General features: G+C 40.9%; 1 protein-coding gene across 1 annotated transcript in view; it reads left to right on the forward strand.

The window, feature by feature from the left end:
- The first annotated feature begins 20,235 nt into the window (after window positions 1-20,235).
- Window positions 20,236-21,363, forward strand: part of TPPP2 (tubulin polymerization-promoting protein family member 2) — a 37,771-nt gene continuing 36,643 nt past the window's right edge. Inside the window, exon 1 of the mRNA XM_009330281.1 lies at window positions 20,236-20,665. The gene's annotated coding sequence lies outside the window, so the exon portion shown is untranslated. The remainder of the gene's footprint in view (window positions 20,666-21,363) is intronic.

Genomic DNA, 21,363 nt, shown 5'->3' on the forward strand with positions numbered 1-21,363 from the left:
TCAAAAGTGAACAAGGGCCAAAACCACCCACACCACTTGGACGTGCTATAATGAACTCCCGCTTCTCTGCAGTCTGAATTCAAGCCACTATCCTACACATACCACATCACAAGAAACCACTAATCCTAACCATGAGACCAGCACATTCATGTCTCTACAATACGTTCATTACACTCACATTAATAAATGAATAAAATGTTACAATGGCTGTGCCATTAAACAACACCTGTTCAATACAATGGAAACAAGGCGCTCCATGATTAAATACATTATCTTCTTGACAAAGAACTGCACAACTGTTTGGCTAGAGCTGTGAAGCAAACAGTGTATTTACATATGAAAAGGAATCTGTGTACATTTGATGAATGACAGAATAATTGCTATATATGGCAAGGAAAAGGGATGTAAAATATTTCGTATACTCATTACTGCTATTGCAAGTAAATGGGAAAGGCCTTGATATAGCTGTAAATGTACCTTTCTTGACCACTGCAGCTAGGCAAAGCATATACAGGCTGCTGGCAGCATTAGAAGAGTAAGTTTTAATCCTAGAAATCTTAGCTGGAAAAGGTCTGGTATGATGTGTCCAAATCATCCCCTGGGAGCAGATACAAAATGGATGTTTTGTCCACTTGAGTTTCAAGGGTCTCAGATGTGGGTCTTCCACCATTGCGCTTGGATGTCTGGTCCAGATTTTAATAAATAAATCTGGTCCAGATTTTAATAAATTCCTGACAGTGATAATTTTTTCCTTTTTATTCAGTGAACATTTTTCTCTTTTCTTGGTTTCATTCACATTAGTCTCACTATACCTTTCTAAACCACACACAATTATGGGTTTTGGCCCTAGCCAAACCCCAGCCCAAACCTCTGCGGAAGCAGTGGGGGAAAAGTTAAAGAGGGTGGAGCACACCAAGGTGGGCTCTATACCTTCAGCAACAAGTTGCAGTACAGAAAAGAAGACGGGATCAGAGGGTTATAGACAAGATACTAGGTAAAGGCAAGAGAAAATGATAGTTTTCTGCTTCAGTCACCTCTGCTACGCACACGTGCACGCACATGCACAAATCGCGAAGGAGAAACTTTTCATTGCAAATTTCCCCTGAAATTGCTGCCCTCAGCAGTTATCTGGAGCTGAAAACTAGACCCAAAAGTAGAGATGCTGTCCTTCCTGCAATCCAAATCTTACTGACCTAGTAGGAGGAGGAAGATGGCAACTTTGGTGCGATACAGTCACTGAAAGGCTGAGAAATAGCAGGTGAAGAGAAGGATCCTGGGTGGATGGGGAAGCACAGTAGGTTCTTGATTTAGGAATATTCATGTTTAGAGGTGTTGATCTGATCTGCAGAAATGCTAAACCCTCACAGCAAAAACTGATGGCAGTGAGAACCATATTCAGCAAATATAGAGTGCTATCAAGTACTGAGAATTGTAGTTGGCGTCTCAAACTAGTCCCCCAAATTAGCTTACATTATGGACAAATTTGACTTTATTCTTGCTGAAACACAGCTTCTTGTGCATCTAAAAATGGTCATAATGACATCTCACTTTTAGTAAATGTATTCAGGTTTATTTAAAGAAAAAAAACAAACAGAAAACAATGCGTACATATTATGATGTAAAAGCCAGATAAAAGCCCAAGAAAAAGAAAATTGTCTTTTGCTTATAGGGTTTGAAAGGCATGCAGCAAATGACACCTGAGATCCCATGCTGAATGAGTAGGATAAACATAAGTATCGAGTAACTGCCCATTCACTGGAATAAGGCAAGGTTCCAGTACGAGAATGTCTGACCACGTTTTATATTATGTACCCGCCTGTGGGTATGAGATGTGTAACTGAACGCGGCCACAGGAACTGAGCTTGGGGACCACTGGGGAGGCTCAATTAAGAGGCAGTGGAAAACCTTAATCCTGCTGCTTAATTTGCTTATGTTCAAGGGCTTGATTTTGTAAGTCTTATTATTCTTTTCACAGTTTTCTTCTCCGGTGCAGTTCACGGGTATGGAAACGACGACAGTGCTTTCTGAAAGACAGGTGGCACGGCTGATTCCTCAGAGCACAAGACCACAAACCAAACCTTGTACTGTCAGCCTACGTTAATCTTCACTATGGCTTGCTTAGATTAGTGACCCATCAAAATGTGGTGGTGTATAGTGGCCCTTTTTTCTACAACACTTTTCCCCTGATGTAGCTGATCTTTATATCTGGAGAGTGTACTGCATGCTGCATAAGTAACAAGCTCCTCTTGGGTCATAAGCATACCCAAGAAACAGTGATTGCCTGGTGAAGATTTTTAGGCTAGCAAGCAGGGATCTCTGTAATGAAATCTTGTACAACATTTGATCACTCTTAGAAGATCAGAACATTCCTTGCCAAACCCTCAACCTTTAAGTGGAAATAGGACACATTGCCCTCCCAAGAAGACACGGATAGGATGGTACAACTCTTCTGACACAGACCAGGAGGCCTAAAAGAAGACTCTCATCTAAGAAAACGAGTAACCACAATTTTCCTCTTCTTACCAACTCTTGTCAGTAGGTTTGTGCGTTTGTGTTTTGGAACATAATGCATAGCAACCATGTGTGGGCAAGCAAGATGATATACAACTGCTAGTGCTTTCATACCTGGTGAATAGGACTAGAGCTCATAAAAATGTTATTTGATCTGTTTCCAGTTATTCCTCACTTTAGTAACAAAATACAATTTATCATAATAACAATGATAACTATCATTTACAAACAGCATTTTATCAAAACTAGAAACTGTAGATATGCCAAACAAATATCTTAAATATGGGGAGGGAAGGGGAAAGGTTATTTCCCTTCCCCCTTTTAATCACTAACTGGAATAAAAGGATAATTGACTGCACGGAATTATTTTTCTTCTATGATTTTTTTTTTTTTTTGGTGTTTCATTTCTTTCCCCATTTAACTTTTCAAGGATATTGACATTTGATAAAGCTGGTAGCAGCACAAAAGAGAAGGGCAGATATTCTTCCTTCTTTAGATTATCCCCAAATTCTGATCATCAATGCAACACCATTTGTTGCATCAAATGACCATAAGAAAAAAGAGGGGAAAAGAAAGAAATTTCTGAAACTAAAAATTTTGCAAAGAAAAAGCAGGAAAAAAGTAGTTCTTCAAATTGTCAAATGATAAATTGGCCAATTGGATTTTTTAAAAGTGCCTCAGATCAGTTCTTGAACAATCAACGTTTAGTTTATGGTCATGGATTAAGGAATGTTGCATTGTGTTGAGATTAGTATCAGACTCCGTACAACATGTATACTAAACTCCCACTCTCATTTGTGAGTGTTCATCACTGTCAAGAATAAGCATAGTTGTAAAGAACAAAATATTCAGTAATAGGTTTAACTTTAAATCAGAGCCACTGCCAGAAAAAGTGACCAGGATAATACAATTTTGCCTGCAAATGTTATTCTTCTTTTCTGATTTGAGTTAAACAAACTTTGTGGATCTAGTGAAAATATGTGGCCTTACTCCATTGAAAAGGATTCAGGTATTTTGTTTAACAATAGAGGGCATTGTGTTTATTCCCTTAGATCAATGTAGAGATGTAATGTCACAAAGTAAGCAAAGTCTTGTTATGTTCTGGCATTTTGGGCCAGGTTTGCCTTGAGCACACAGTTATTAGTAGATGATGAGGTAACTCTGTTAGTAACCAAATGAACAGAAAGGATGTTAATGCTAAGATAAGCCAAGGAGGGCAGCTAGAGCTCAGAAAAGGCACTTTTCTCCTGCTTCTTGTTAGGCCAGTCAAAACTGAAATCCCAAGATTTACATGGTGTAATATCAGATATGCTCAATGCATGGGAAAAAAGCGTGGTCATAGCACAGTAAGACAGCAGATGTTATGACAGACAGCCTTCAGCTGAGGTTGTCAGAAATTTGTGTGGCATCAAAGCATCCCCATCTTGCCAGATGTCCTACTCCGTGAGCCAGAGAGGCACCTACAAGCTGGCTCCCTGGCTGGCTTTTTCTCTGAGTCCCTGAGCAAAAGAGAAAGCTGATTAGCTTGAGATCCAAGCAGACTGCAGTACTAAGCACCACTGGTAAATTAAACTCATTTACATTCTGCTCATAAAGATTCTTCCTTGAGAAGAAAAAGTTTCAGATGTGTTGTCTACTCCAGACGTATTACATACTCTTCCCCCCTGCCCCAGTTTAGGTTTTTAATTGAAAAAGAGGTATATAGCTGGAAAGAGCTAGATCTAGACTTTGAACTACAGTGCACAATGCTGCTTTCTCGAGTAATAGACTGGGCACACCAAATTTGGAATGGAAACGCACAGGGAGTTTCCACCCTTTACAAAACTTACCCAGCAACAGCCCACTGACTAGGCTGGCACAAGGGAGCACAGAGTGTGACTGCTATAGAGTGGCATACACATGTCCATCATTTGTAGAAAGTTATGTGTCTTATGTGACATTGTCAGGTACTATATTTTTCAGTCATTCTCCCCCATCATTTTTTTACTTGAAAAGGCAGAAGACTGTTGACTTAATCTTTTCCATTGGGCAGATGTTCTTTCTTTTCCCCTCCCGTGTTTCTCAAGATTATTTAAATTAGATTTTAGCGATTTTAACAGACGTGAGAGTTGTCATATTGAAAACCCTGACAATAAAGTCCTGCGTTAGTTTCATTTACGCAGATGGTGACACAACAGTGTTCTACACAGGCTGCAGCCAGCAAACCTTGGTCATATTCTGAACAGGTCAAGGGCAGGTTCTATGCATATGAAACTAATTCGGGTTTTTTTGTTTATTTCCTTTTGAGCTCTCTTCTAAAGCTGGTAATGATGGCACCATTTGTATTACCCTGATACCACAAGCATGTCTTGGCAGGGCATATATTGTACTCTGTCTAGCAATCATAATGCCAGTCGCTAATGACCTAAGATAGCCTAGTGCACTAGCGAGTACCTTTATGTGTTAGGTTAGTGTTATTAATTAGACAATTTCCCAAAAAGTAGTCACAAATAAAATCATAAATACATAAAAATTCCTATAGCCCCACATGTACTTATGCACAGAAATGTACTTTTGGACTCGTATAGTTCCTAGTAATGCGGTGATTCTTCCAGTGGACACAGTAGTGGGATAATTGCATAGAGATTCATTTTCAGTTCCAGTAAGTGACAGTCTGTCTCCCTAAGTATGGTAAGTAAACAGCTTTGCAAGATTTTTATCCACATTTTTTAAAAATCATCTCTTAGGTTTTACAACTTAGGAATTAAATCTTGTCTATTTTAATGTCAGTTTAAAAAGGGCTAAGAAAGCTGCAAATAGTGTGCGCAGTAAATCTGTGCCATGGCAGAAACAATCAGAAGAGTAAAGAGTAATGATTAAACATTTAATCAGAAGCATTATACTTTGTTGTGTTCTCATTGTAGCTGCAGGAAAAGATGCTGTAACAGATCTTTAAATAGAAAACCTGAGGCTAAATTCTACTTCATCCATCAAAAGCAGCTGCTAGGAGATGACCTAATTTTAGTGGCTTATCAATTCCTTAGTGCTTGTTGGTTGATGTAACTTTGATCCTCTGATGCTAGATGACTTTTGTGCTGAATATAGCTAGAATTTAATGTGAATCTTTTGGATGGCTGCCCAGTCAAGCTGCATAATCCAAACAAAGAGAGCGAGCAGTAAATGATTCAAGCTACTCACGTGTACAATAATACAAATATATGTATCCTGATTCCTTTGGGCAATCAGCTCCATGTCACCAAGCACATATTTCAAATACAATGTCCTTGTGGGTTTTTTGGGTTTTTGTTTTTTTTTTTTCCAAACAATGCTTTGCTTTTCATTGGAAAAACAACACAAGATGCAGTGAGACTCAGCTGCTGCCAAGAAATAATGATAGAGTCAATAATTGCAGGACGTTTTTAATGAATGTTTTCCAAGCAAATCATTGCCATTTCAAAGGGCTGTTATTTCTATTTATGTAGAGATTAGCCTACACGTTATCAAGGAGAGGGAATGGTTCTATGTTTTTTTATCATTAGTTTTTGTAGCATTTTTAAGGGATTTTTTTTTTAATACTAGAAAATATCTTTGTCTCTTTATCTTACTCTTTATCTGGACAGTAACTTGTTTTCCTTTTCCTTTCTCTCTTTCTCTTTTTGGCTCTTCACTAAAACCATCTGTGACACACATGCAAGTTGCTGGGTGTGTGAGCAATGCTTCACAGATATTTACTTGCCCTACTTGGCATTATTTGCTAGTCATTAAAGATTATGCAGGAGTTTTTCATGTTTTTTTATTCTATTAGCAAGCTAAGGTAGGAATAAGAGAGTGGTCAGGCTGTTGTACAGCTTTTTTTTATTCCCCCCCCTAAACTGTGTCTAGAGTTTAGACTGGGGAGGATTTAGACTGGGAGGATTAGACTGGAAGGATTTCTGGGTTTTCTTCCTGGCACTGACAATCGTGCATTGTGTAAGTTTGGGCCAGTCACTTAGGGCCTGTTTTTCACACTCCAGTTGAAATAAATGGGAACTTCATGTGCTCAGCACCTCTGCAAACCAGGTCATTTATTTCTCCTCCTTTCATTTATGCACTGATAAATATAACAATCTTCTCCTTTGCATATGCAAACTGGGTAGAAGGATGCAAATATGGGCAGTTAAACATGCAAGTCCCTCATTTTGATGCACAACCGTCCTTTTTATACAACCAGGGATTTCTACATTTGTGAGCCTTGGGTTCTTTTTGGAAAAATGGGCCATAAATAACAAAATCTATACAGACTTGTCAGGGAGGCACAGCTGAAATCAATATGTTTGCATAGCTTCTTTTCTATAGTTTCACTTCTGTTAAAAATACTATTAGCTATAATAATTATTTTAGCCTACTTTATTACTGGGTTAAGCCATGTTGTCAATGTGCAGATGCCTTGGGCTTTACATACTAATTGTAGGTTATTACAAGACTCAGTGTTAGCTGTTTGACACACTTTTCGATTCTTCGGTGGGCTTAATTATCCTTTCATGGTACCTGTATTTCTTCAGTGACAGTAAGGGTGTCCAAAGTGGCTAGCCTGCAACTCAAGATTGCCCCAGTGAAATGCCTATACTAAGGCAGTATAGGCATTTCACTATGCCCTATGGACATACAGAAAGGGCCAGATCTGGTATGAAAAACAGGAGAAAGAAAACGTTTGTAATAAGCAGTCAGACTGATGTCTGTTTTCACTCTGCCTACCTTTGCTCAATCCCCCCCCAGTAATAAGAACAGATTTATTCAATAGAAATGAGGGTGATCATTTAAATGCTGCTGTTCTTGATATAAAAATGTTGGTGGCTCCTTGCTCCTGTGTTCTGCTGGTATAGGAACTTGCTCGAAGTCAGAAGAACTGAGGGTCTTTCTTGCAGTCACAAGATACTGTCCACCAGCGTCATTGCTGTTCTGCTGCTTTAGAATGACCAAATTTCGGTGAACATCCCAGTTAAAAAAAAAAAAAAATATTCTTTTCAGTAGCTTTGTTGTGGAAAAATTTAAATGCTTATGTTTTGCCCAAAGTCTCACAAAAAGACCAGAGCATAATGAGGACATCCCACCTGGGGCTTCAAATCTGGATCCTGCTTGCTGGAACAGTTCCTCCTGTCTACGCTCCCTTCTTTGCCACTGTCCTGGTTTCGGCAGGGATAGAGTTAATTTCCTTCCCAGTGGCTGGTGCAGTGCTGTGTTTTGGATTTAGGATGAGAACAATGTTGACAACACACCGATGTTTTAGTTGTTGCTAGGTAGTGCTCACACTAGCCAAGGACTTTTCAGCTTCCGGTGCTCTACCGACTGAGAAGGCTGGAGGTGCACAAGAAGCTGGGAGGGGGCACAGCCAGGACCGCTGACCCAAACTGGCCAAAGGGGCATTCCACACCGTGTGACGTCATGCTCAGCATATAAAGCTGGAGGAAGAAGAAGGAAGGGAGGGGACATTCGGAGTGATGGTGTTTGTCTTCCCAAGTAACCATTATGTGCTGTCCTGGAGATGGCTGAACACCTGCCTGCCGATGGGAAGTAGGGAGTGAATTCCTTGTTTTGCTTTGCTTGTGTGTGCGGCTTTTGCTTTCCCTGTTAAACTGTCTTTATCTCAACCCACGAGTTTTCTCACTTTTACCCTCCCGATTCTCTCCCCCATCCCACTCAGGGGGAGTGAGCGAGCGGCCGTGTGGTGCTTAGTTGCCGGCTGAGGTTAAACTACAACAGCCACTTTCCCTAGGACTCCACAATGTCCCCTTTCTTATGGGACAGACAAGCCCATCACACAACTGAAATGCAGAGGGATGTCCATGCATCCTAGGAGAAGCCTTTATTCCCAAGACCTTGCGATTTCACATGTCTCCGGCGCATGCACCAGTCATGGGCTTGGGAAATGCTTGCCTTTTCCTTGCATGATGTACACACCTCTAGTGATGACATGGGAGGATTCACAGCATGTGTACAACCCTCAGCTGCATTTCAGGCTGCAGGAATTGCCCCAGACAGAAGATTGGCCACTCTTGTGGCAGAACAAAGAGGTGAATAGCTCTTGTGCTATTGCCCCAGCCTTCCTGGTGTGCCACTCAGCTTCCCAAATTGAACCTGATAATTAGTGTTGTGTGTAACCATGAGCTTACCAGGATTCTTCAGTGAAACTGTACCAGCTTAAACATTTATGACCCAATTTTGTTCCCGCTGGACTGGACAGATTATCATCTTCAATGGAAATAATCTTAGATGCTCTATAAGTGTCACAGAACAAACAAACAGCTGCTGCCTCTAGAAAGGAGCGATGTATTTTGAGAATGGGGCTGTCAGCCAGGGATTCCAGACTCCTCATGCTGGCCCTGGGCAGATCCTGTATTCTTGGTGCTTTGTAGTCCCCATGTAGCACAGACAGAATTGTTTTGCCTTCCTTCGTTGTGGATGTGTGTGAAGATTAAATAAATCACTTGAAAATTAAGAGCATTCAAGTTATTTTGTACAGTCATCAGGAGCCTTATGCTTCTGATGTTTCAGTTAAAAATTCATACCGGTGGGATGTTTTTTTCTGCATTTATGGCTCTGTACTTCGTTGAGGGTTTTGCGATCCTTGTTACTAGCGAAGAAAGCTCCTACCTTATGTGATATTCTAAATTCTACTAATTTCATTCTTCATGGTAGTGAGTCAATATTGCAAAACGCCAGGCTTTACTACTGTCAAGATGGGCATTAAGTAGTTAGGGCTAATAGGAGCGAAAGTGCCCCGCTTGCAGGGTGAGCTGCTGAGCAGCATCACCAACTGGCCCAGTTGCCTGCTTTACAGAGGAAGCCAGCTGAGGCAACGATGGGCTGGGAACCCAGATGCATCTCATTGACCTGGATGTGGCAGCTGTACTCTTCTACCTGTACTTAACCCACATTCTGGATATCTCTGGATGTGGGTTAACCTAGTTGCTGAATATCCCTGTCTGTTTTTCAACCCACTTGCTATGTTTGTGAATGCAATGTAAATGAGGCTACAGTGCTGTAAAGTATGATATTACCTGTGTGAAAACAGACTTTTAAATCCAGCAATGCATAACATAGTTACAAAAGCAGATGTGATCAAACATGTGAAATGACCCTGAAATGTTTTTGGAGGCCTACTTGTTCTTCCAGCATCCTTGAACTTTTACTTTTCAGTAGTGTGAAAACCAGTTTAGGCAGGGATTACTTGTTATAGAGTCATTAGCACTAAGTGTCGCTAAATGATCACAAATGAGCAGTTAGCAATTTGAAAGCACTCAAATTCTGAAATATTTATTTAATGGAACCAATATCCTAACTAATGTTTGCTACAGGTCAAGTGAAAAAATGTGGATACAAAATCTGATATAATAAAATACATACCAAATTCTACCCTGCTTTCTGATTTTTATGCTTATTTGCACTTTATCCATGAAGTGCCATGTATAAAAGCTCATCTTCATAAACACTTATGCTTTGTGCCAAATTATATGCCACTGTGGTTACTCTGGATTGACAGTGCTAAAACTGAAAACTGAGTTTTCCCTGTCCAAAATACTACTATTTGTTCCTGCAGTCAGACATTTGTGCATGGAAGAACAGCACAAAATACCAGTTTTGCCTTTCAACGAGTGAACAGAGACTTCTGGGCATTTTTTGGCACTTTCTGAGGAAAAGTTCTCATGTATGTGTGATTGAAGTACCAAACATTGATCACAAGCGTGCAGTCCCTTTGCTAGTAGTCCATAAAGATCCACCTGTCTCACTAGACTTTTGGAAAATACTTTAGGTAAAAAAAAAAGTGTTTGTTAGTCAAGAAAGAGACTCCAAAAAAATACCTTATCTTGACATGCATCAGCATGTAAGATCCATGGTGTTGGAAATACAATGTCAGTGGTGATCTTACTTCATTCAAACTTTAGAAGCAAACTTAGTTCATGGCTTTTGCTGTAAATAGTGTAACAGCCACCATCAGCACTGGTTTTGGGCAAAAGCCTGGAAGCCCATGGTCCTTCCTGGGGCAGCAGGGCAAAATCAATGAGGGCAACTGTGCCCAGCAAGTGCCAACAGAGCTCTGGAGGCACGTGAGCAAGGCTGCAAGACCTCTGGGCAGACACGTTGAAGTTTTGCCTCAGTACATTATTGGAAATAGCTCTGTATCACTTGTCCATGATCACACGTGATAACCATGGGTGAGCAGGGAATGAAACCAGGTCTTCTGCACCCTTAGCAAGGGCCTCAGGTAATGCACCATCTTTCTTACCTTTTTCTGATGTTTAACTCAGAAGAAACTGGCACTGAAGAAACAGTGAGTCTGCTACAGCCAACGTGACTCAGAGAGCTATGAATTTCTTTGCTGTTTTGGTGATTTGTTGTGTAAAAAAAACCCCAAAAATTAACAGTGCTGCAATTATGATGGTTGTAACAGGGTTAGTTACCAGGCCTAGGTTTTCAAAAGCAATTTCCTTAGTTTATTTTATGTTTTTATTTTCTTACAGCTTGAGAAAATTCAGGAAGTAAGACTTGTGTTATTTAGGAATGCCCAGTGTCTTTTTTGGAAGGAAGAGCCAGGCTGTGCTACATTGCCATTAATGGAAATGAGAGTTAAGAGCCTAATCCTTTTGCAGCAGGGGAGATTAGAGCATATTGTGAATATGATTTCAGTATATATACCAAGTTTCCCAAGGGTATCTCATCAACAGCAACTTCAAAAGTTACTTTTATGCCACTTCCACTCAGCTGACAAGAACACTTGACATTTTGAGAAGGTTTAGAATAGAAAACATTAGCAGTTCGTGTTGATCATGTAACTCATTGGCAAAAACACTACTGTTTAAATATCATGTTCAGTCATCGCTGGATTGCAATCTAATGAGCGTAAAAAATGAGTACTTCTCAAAAGTGACTTGTTTTGTAACTTCTACGGTTACAAACTTGCAAAATGAAAAACATGGACATTTACTTCCCCCCAAATACCATTTTCAAGGACAGTGTCCTTTCGTGCCTTGGAAGGGCACTCCAAAGAGCTGTAAATAAATAGTCATGATTCTGTACTTTCTGCTCAGTGAAATCTCAATAGGAAATTTTCATTGTTATGAACAGGATGAGTAATCTTGCTAATGTCATAGTTATCCAGTATGTTCTAGCTTGTCTTTGAACACCTCCAGCTTTATGGATGTATTTAGCCATTATCAAGGAGTAGCGTTCCAGGTAATCCTCAAGTAAAAGGAAACGTAATGTCCTCTTTCCTTCAACTGACATAATCACTGCTTGACTTTTCCTCTAATTGAACCGACCAGCTTTTAGAATTCACTTTGGCATGGATTAAGGAGTGGGATTGCTGATGTCTTTAACTTGCATGTTTATTTAACTTCCTAGTACATAATCAGTTGAATAAAAATGACCTTCCCCTAAATATATCTGAGTGGCTATACTATATTATACTAATGATTGCAACATGCAGAAAGCCAAAACAAGTGTTTTGCCAGTATCAACAGAAATGATGAAAACACAGTTTGCAGCAATGTATGAGTTATTGCTGCCAGCTTGCAGTTCCCAAGTTAACTCTTGATGAAGTTATAAATTGTAACAATGAATACTGTTTCTATCTTGAGTCACACTGTGGGCCAATTTCTGCTGTCATAAATTGAGACTAAAACCATTACAATTACATGGTTCTATTTCTGTCCAACTAAAATCAGAATTTTCCTTCCAGAAATCAAATAATGATGGTGTGAGATGGAAAAAGACATACATGGTGATTTCTGTTGCATGGTTTCAACCAGTTCAGGTACAGAGGTGTAAGGTAACTCAGTGACTCAGTCTGGGAGTTAACTTATGCCAAGATGTGTGCTTTAGAGCCTTGTTTGCGAACAAGGAAGTAAAAGAAATCTAATTTCAAGCTCCATTGGAAATTGAGGGGAAGCAAACAGTATCTGAGAGATAGAAAGCAAGGAATGGATAGGATAAAAATTCATGAGAGATATAAGGGGTTGGGGGAGGAATGGAATCGTTTATCTGAATCCTCCCTAAATGTCTTCAGAGACTTCGTTCCAGACCATCCTAGTTTTAGCTTTTTAAAAACAAATCCTCCCTCTTATTTTAAATAGGGGTATGCTAGAATTAGAAGCACTTATCCAAACCACCCAGGCTTTAACTTTCAGGGTTCAGAAAAAATGGGACCTGGAACTGAAACAGCTTTGGTTTGGCTTTTGCAAAAACCAAACCCCCCCCCCCCCCCCGCCCTTCATCAGCTAGGCTAAAGCCTCAACCAGAGGACTAGCAGTGAACGTGTAAAAACAGCACACACTAAAAAGAACAACTGTAATTCAGCTCTATGCAGTGCTGACTTACGGGATACTGGCAAGATAGTAGAACTGTTTCCACCCAGGAGTAGCTATGGAAGGAAGTAGGATAGTTTTGGGAGCATGGAGCTGTATTGATGTAACAGCAAGGCTGTCTCCACAGACTTCCACTGACATTACATCCCAAATCTATCTGTGCTAGATAGCTTGCATCTTGGCTGAGAATAGCTGCAAGTCTGAAACCTTTTCAAGTATAGTATGTGTACCCAGTTTCACTTCATTGCTTTGCTTCATTACTGTGGTAATCTCCTTCACTGCGAGTGTTTATAGAAAGCTTGTTCTCCAGGTTAGAAAACAAGAATTGCTTTCATTGTTGGGCTTCTTCCAAGCTCCATCGTTAATTATAAACATATTTTCTTCAAATCTTTTTTCACAACCTTTTGTTTGGAAACATCACTATTTAAAGACCTGGGTAACGTCACAGTTTGCCAAAGGCCGTATTGTCCAAGGGGAAGAATATCCAGGATGAAATGCTTATCTTCTTTTTCCCCTTGTGCAATAATGCCTCGTTACTGTTGTTATTTGCAAAAGGGAGGATTTTTCTATTATCAGCATATCTCCTGTACTGCACTTTCAACATTTAATAGCCATTAAAAGAAATAAATTTTAAACATGTTTTGCTACAGATGAGTTTGGATTAACTCCCCCTCAACCTCTAAAATCTTGGGGACTTTTTTAACAGTAATTTGCCAGGACTTTTTTTAAAGTTTCTGGAGCAGAGCAAGCTTAGCAATTCTATCATAATATAAGCATTTTCAAATGAGAATATTCCTTCTGAAAATATGTCCACTAACAAATTATGTGGAAAAAATTTAAAAAGTCTCAGAAAAATTCCAGGCAATCTTAGTGCATTTGTCATGAAATAAATCTCCATTTTATGAGCGTTCCACTGATCCTTTCCAGTTCTTTTCATCTTCTTTTCTGTAATGTTTTGTTAGAGAATAGTCACAAACTATTTTGTCCTTTCCAGGTAGAATATGGAACGGTTGTCGCATGTATCCCTGGAGTGTCTTGGTCAGAGTTTTTACTGGAGAGAATACAAGTCACATGTACTTCAAATACTTTCCTGCAGAGGGTCAACTGGATGCTCTGGGACATGTTTTAAAATAAAAGTGTAGCACAAAATTGTAAAACCTAACAATGACTTCCTCACCCTGGAAAACTTCTGTACAGAACGATGATGTGTACAGAACAGTGATTCAGTATTAGTGTAATTTCCTGTAATAGAGAGCCAAATTTTAGGACACTGCATAGAAGACAAACATCTGCTGACTCACCCTCATCTTGCTCCATCTTCATATATTGCAGTATCTCTGATCAGTATCAGCGTTGGGTTGATGCTGCTGCTGAAACATCTGTCCTGTGTTAATTCCCTTCTATGGAAGGAGCTTAGGCCCAACTTAAGTGTGATGTGAAAACAGGTAAAATTCCCACCTGCTCTTTTACACTCTTTTTCCTATGCAGGAAAGGCTGGGGTTGGGTTGGGTGGGGTGGGGTTGGGTTGGGTTGGGTTGGGGTTTTTTTTTTGTTGTAGTTTGAGTTAACATCACAGACAGACTCATGGGTGGGTATATATCCAATACATATATTGCTCTAAGAACAGGTGGGAATAGCTGTAGAGACTCATTAGTTTTATAGTTCCACTGTTGTTGCCAGAAAATGACATGCTGCTTTTCCCCAGCCCGTTTTGAACTGGAAGAGCTGCCAGGATCACCCACTAGAACTGGAAAACAGTTACTCCAATCTATGACAGAATTGGCATAGAGAAGAATTGTGAGATTTTTGATATTCCAAACAGAAGCGAAGGAAGGGACCTCAAACATCTCTGCTTTTTCTGCCTATCCTCTTTTTCTGCTGTAAGTGTAGGAGCATGCTGTCCTTCTGGTCCACAATGAAATTTCCTCTCAAGTGAAGCATCTAAATCTACAGTGGTCTCAGGGGACAGAATATGTTGTGGGAGCTCAGTGTCACCCTAAGTGAAAAGAGTGGAGGTGTTGGATTTGAGGGCAGGTATTTGGTGCTTCTACTGTTGCTGATGGGTTTTGGAGGCTGGAAAACCTTCAGGCCTGGCCATTCTCAGGGGAGTGGAGCAGATCAGCCTGCTGGGGTGGCACGTGCCTCCTCCACCATTGCCTGTTGCCTGCAGAGAGGCTGGGAGTACTGTCTTAACACAATAGCCATAGACCTGGTTTGTTCCTAGAAAGGAGAACACCTCGCCCAGGAAGGATACAAGGTTTTTTGAAGGCCCCCATAGTATTTCGGGTGCTGAGACTATGCATACCAGAGGGCGGGGGGAGGAGAGAGGAAATGCAAGATGCTGTTAAGTGTGGGCCTGAGAGTGGAAGAGTATGTAGCAACGTCAAATGTAGTTTGTCTCTGTGTGTAATGTTCTTTGTTGTGCTTGATAATTTAGAGAATTACAAACTGCACTTATGAATAAACAAATTGGAGCATTGCTGCAGGCGTGCAGAGAGCACAATATACGCATGTGATGTTATGTAGTAAATAGTACCATGTTGTCTTCGTGATATTGGGGCCACATGCTTTGCATGGAGGACTTAAACATTTACCAGCAGTAGAATCTATTGGGAAAGGCAACTGTTTCCTCATATTGGCTTTCTCCAAAGCCAGCACATTGAAAAATAGGCTGTTTCCTTCTCCAGACATTCCTTTTGAGATGACAGAACCATCCCCCCATTGCAGCCTTAGCACAGGAACATGTTGACTTAATGCTTTCTTTTCATTAATGATTTTGTATTTTGGAGTTTGTTGATGTACTTCTGCTGCTATCTTAATGTGGATCCCAATTTGATCTTGAATTTAGGGAATGTAAAATCCTGATAAACATCCGGGCTGTCGTGAATGCAAAGGACAAAGCCTTTGTAGTAAAATGTCTCTGACATACGCCCATGAGAAGTGTTTGATGTGTTGGAAAAGGCATCTGTCTAAAAAAAAATGTTTTTCCTCTTTGGCTTTGCTGAGCAGACTGTCGAAGTAAATGACACAAAGTAACCCTTCTTTTCCTCTCCTACTGCCCTCTTTTTTGTTTGATCTTGCAGCATTGTGATAATGGTGAGTCTGTAACTTGAAAGTAATTTCTGTAATGACTTATAGCATGAACAGAGGGGGTTTTATTTTCTGCTGCTAAAGGGAGATCAAAGTATGATCTAGAGATTAGACCTGTTTTGAGAGAGAGAACTGAGCAGCCTATTTCTACCTCTGTCACTGAATTGCTGTGTCAAACTGGGCAAGTCACTTAACTTCTCTGTGCCTTGGGCCTTTGCTGTGTACTGTAGCATTCAGCTCTTGCACTACTAGCAGATGTTTTGCATGGCTTAATCATAAATGACTGCCTGCACGCTAATTAGCCTCAGCCGGTGCAAAGTTCATTATCCTTGTTTTCAACCTTTACACCAATTCAGGGGATGTGATAGCTGGTTTTGATTTAGGTTTGGTCACAGCTTGCAGGAGAGGAAGGAAGAAAGTGCTGAGGTCTGCAGAAGAGATGCAGGCAACGGCATGGACTGTAGGCTGATGGGAATTTCTGGGCTGAGGGCTGTACTGTATGAAGGCATCAGAGAAGCATTATTACAGCGTTTTATCTTGGTGTGGATTAGTTTAAACAACAAGCTGAGCTACTAGCAGCAATATACACAGTGCAGGCCAACCTCCCAAAACCTCCCTGTGTCTCACATTGGCTGCACTTGACTTTTGGTCACCAGGTTTTTACTGTGCTGCTGCTCAAACTAGTTCAAATACTAGCTGAGGTATGCTGGCCGTCTCTCACAGCTGTAGTTCGGAGGTAGTGCATGCTCGTGAGCTCAAACTGGCAAATGAAAAAGTCAGGTCTGTCAGTCTGCCAGCGTGCTGCATCTGCACGAATGCACAATCCGCTGAAAAGCAATCGACTGGCCAAGCCCTCCAAATAAGAGGGCAAAGTTGTGCCAACAGTTGTCTCCCTGACAACCGTGTGAGCACTCTTATACGTGGAAGAAATCGGTCACAATCAGTCTAGAAGGAAAAAACTTGTGGAAATCCCTCTGCTCTAGACAAGGCTGCAGTTTTGCCATCTGTAAAGAGAGAAAGATGGCAGAAATGTCCCATTTTATGGCAATACTGGAAATTTAATCCATAAGTACATGCAAAGGCAACATGATTAAATCAGAAGTACGGGAGCAATACAACGCTGTATGCAAAAGTAGGCTCACTTCAGTTCTGCATTTTGTACACAGGCAGCGTAAGAGAATAGACTCCCTGCTGTAAAATGTCTGCAGTCTGCGTCCCTGGAGAATCAGTAGGAGTTGAAGAAAACTTCCAAATGTTGCACGCATCTGTGAGGGAAACAAGGAATCTGCCTTCTCCCAAGTTATCAACAGGGAAACTCAGGAATAAAGAGATTAACAGGCTCTGTGTGTGGTGCAATGTGTTGTTTTCTCTTTTTAATGCACCTGAGAAAGAAGCAAATCCCCCAGATTTCCCAGTATGACACAGCAAAGCAAACTCCATGAATCCCTCCAGCAGTTTCAACAGTGTCTACTTGCCCTCTGCCCTCTGTCCTTCTAAGAGGAAATGTTGGGTGGCATACAACATTTAAAAAGTTAATGATAGGCTAGCCACTAAAAGCTAACGCTTGCGGCTTTGGGTTCCAGGAGCAGAGGAACAGGAGGGCAGCCTGTTCATACAAATATCTGAGAGTACCTTACTCACGGGAAGCACTGGCAGACTATAAAGTGCTCTGTTAATTATTGTTGACATTGCATAGAGAGCTTCATGCTGTTCTTTCTCTGCCTGCTTCAACTTAATTTGTTTGAGAAAGTACTTTTTCTGTGCTGCAGATTGCGTAAATTCATATACTCTACTGCACTGACAGATGTGTCTTTGTTTTAGAAGAAGCCATTATTTTTTTCAGTGCTGAATGCGAATGGAGCATTTAATTTTGGTGGCTTCCAAAAATATTTATAAAGTGAAGCTGAGCAGCTCAAAATATTTTGCCCTCCTACACTGACATTCACAAGCCTTTATAACAGTGTTATCAAAAGCATTTGCAGTGGAACGTGCATGAGTCGGCCACAAAGACTGTGTTAGTCAACAAATGACTGCCGGCACACGGTTAGTCAGCTACACCATGTGTAGCACAACCCAGTTAACACAACTGTAACTAACGGAGCAATTATTCTACATTGTGGGTCAAAGACGTCTTACAATGATCCTTAGCTCTCATAACACCTGCTTATCTGAGGAAACAGAGGGTGAAGAAGTAGAAAGGGGCTAAAATTCCCCTTTCTCCCTCTTTCTGCTGGAAAGATATGGTTTGACTCTTCACTGACCTCCACAGGCAGTGCTTGCTCTGAGGCATGCCATGACTCTGGTAATCTGGCTATGAGGGGTGACGTTGTTTGCCTTCCACATTTCACTGCTGACGATTACCTAGGTGTCCTTCAGCTCACTTTCCTATTCATTGATTCTTCCTGAACACGCTGCTAAGAAATGAAGCATGCTGCATCCACTTGAGCAGAGAGAAATGCTCACTATGAGCACATAAATGCATCAAACTTACTCTTAAGTTTCATTATAAATTAAATGACCTCTCTGCCAATTGATTGTAATGATTTCCATAATCTTCACCACCATATTGAAACCAGGGCTTCCCACGTATTTCTTCCCACAAGCAGTCATCTGAGCGAACTAAATCTGCAATCAGTGCCCTCCAGCTGCAAGTAGAAGAGCATGGCTGACTGACCTCGTTAGTTATAGTGACAATAATTGACACTCAATGATTTGAATGATAAAACCATATGTATTCCATGTCCATTCTCAGCTTTGTTAATTTCCACCTTTAAAGTCTTAAAATGCTGTATAATGAATAGCAGTGAGTCCAAGGAAAACTACTTATAAACCTGCTAAATAATGTATATCACCATTGGCTTTGGTCAGCCCATCCCTGCCCCAAGGAATGAGGGACAGTGAGGCTAAGTACCACACTGAAACACTCTGATTCTCCTCAACAGGCAAATGGTTAGAAAAGACATTTTAAACAGTGGGAAGTCTCCCTTGCTGAATAGTATAGCAAGGAGCTCAACAGCAGGAAGAGGCATGGACTGTCCTTCTACACTATCCTGCATTGCTAAATATGAATTTGTGGTGATGGAGAAAAGGTGGGCAGCTTTACTCAACAATAAACAGGAACTCTACCTAACGCCCCTCCTTCATTATTTAGGAGGTAAAATGTCACTCTAATATACCCAATGACTGCACCCTGGGTAGGATGCCATTTCCCTTTAATAAGTGCAGAAGTTTCTTTCCTCATAATCCTTGCATTGTTTGGACACAATCCTTTTCCATACACTAGCATTTTTCCATTGCTAGATGATTTTTTCTTTTTAATTGCTGGTGGGTGTGCGACCCTTTTGTCATCTGTATGCAGTGTTGATTCTGTGGTATTTAAGCATGTCAAAATGAAAAGTGCCTCAGCTGAAGATCATTTTCAGTGGAGATCAGTGATTGATTTCCTTTTTTTTTTTGGTAAAAAGCCACTTATTTTGTTTTTGTGCATTTTGGAGTCTTGTGGATTGAAGTTACTTCTAAAACTTTGAAACAAGAAAGAATAGCACCCTTTCAAGCATGTGTTGCAATCTATTTGCTACCCTCTTGCTTATAGCTTGCAGCAGGTGAAAAAGCAGTAATGGGTGACCCAGAATGCAATTAAAGAAAGAAATGTGGAGAAAAGTAACAGCAGACACATGTGGTCTTTTGTACCCTATAAAGTGTTAATTCCGTTTAATGAATTTGTAACCTAATTAAACCCAAACAAACTCAGTTTTCCCATTTGGTCAGCGCAAAGTAAGAGAATACTAATTATTTTGATTAAAATATTCTTGAAGAAGCTACTCCTCTAGTATTTTGTGGACTGGGCTTGAACAGAAATGAGATATGGAGTTTGCCTCTAATGTAACCGTGCCAAGGGAAACAGGAATTGATATGACAGATCATCTCAGACTATCTGAAGAATTGGGTTAAAGGATGAGGGTTGACAGGGATGTTCTTCTGGCACGAGGCAGCCTTCCAGATGAAGGATGACGTGTATCTATGCAGAAGGCATTTGTTTTTGATGGCCAAGCCATGACTGTGAAGTAGGCTTCCTTTCCTCTGGGAGCTTATCTCAGATTTCACCAGCTCCTACTGCAAGTGAAGAGCACCTTTCTTTGACCTTGACATTTCTGGCATAAATGTTTAGGGAAGTGTAAAATCACAAAACAAACGCTCCTCTCCTTGGGGAAAGGATAAGTGAACAAACACGTGATAGATGATAGTGACGTTACTTAATGCATGACCGATTTGCACATTTATTCTGCTCTCACTGAAGTTGTAAGTGGCCACAGAAGAAAAACAGGGCATGTTATGACACCAGGATGCCTGGTGCATAAGTGAGCAGGTACGTAGGCATATGCCTGGATGTAGGCACAATGTTTGAAGATGCTTGATTTCCCAAGGAAGCCTTGAACTTACCTGTAGAAGTCCTGCTAGAGCTTTTGAACTTTGTAAAAATGCAGTTCAAAATTCACCTCCTGCTCCAGAAGTACAAATAAGGTTTTGCAACCAGCTCATGAGATGCTCATCTTCCCATTGCAACATGGTGTCTCTGTCTTAAGAAAGAGTTTTTTGGAAAACATCTGTGAGTTACCTGGGCTTGCATGCTTATGCTTGGTAGGTGTACAGTGCAGTACCCCTTAGGTGAACCACCTTCTATTGAGAACAGCATTGCCACTGTCCCTCACCAGGTGGGGACAACAGACACTGAGCAACAGCCACAGGTGGGTAATGCACGCTGAGATGTCCAACTGCATGGAGAGATAGGAGAAACAGGAACTGGCCAAACTGGTTATAGAGGCCCAATTAGGGGCTTCCTGATGCTGGGTCTTGTTCAGGCAGGCTATGAAACCTGCTGCGGCAGGGTGGCTTCACTTGGAACGAGCCTGGCACTCCCGTTTTTTTCATCCTCTCCCACTCCCGTTTTTGTCCTAATTTCTTCTCCCCTTTTTATAGCGTTTTGATTGAAAGAATACACTGGCAACGCTGAGTGCTGCATTGGAGGGAGGCCCCAGTTAAACTGATTCCAGATGTGCTCGAACTGGTCTGGCCGTGTGCACTGAGGAGGAAAGCGTGCCTCTCCAGTTAGGAGAAGGCACCCATGTGCCAGGCGATGCACGTGGCTGACTGCCACAGTTACTAACCTAGTATTAACTGCATTAATTGTGGACATAAACAGTGTTTAGTGCCAAGCATGTCACAAGCTGATTACAAAAGCTGCGGTGTAGGTAGAGTTTCAAATTATGCTTCACTTTTAATTTTAAGCGCCTTTCCCTCCCCCATCCCCCTCCGAAATTCCTTGAATGTGTCTGTGTATTTACGAAAACACAAACGTGTATCGAGCGGGAGAGCTATCAGGTTGAAAATACTATGAGAGTACCTGCTAATGGCTGGGAGCAAATTGTCAGCAGACGCCTGGAGT

This window comes from Pygoscelis adeliae, unplaced genomic scaffold, assembly GCF_000699105.1.
Source record: "Pygoscelis adeliae isolate BGI_AS28 unplaced genomic scaffold, ASM69910v1 Scaffold398, whole genome shotgun sequence".
In the NCBI taxonomy this organism is placed as follows: Eukaryota; Metazoa; Chordata; class Aves; order Sphenisciformes; family Spheniscidae; genus Pygoscelis; species Pygoscelis adeliae.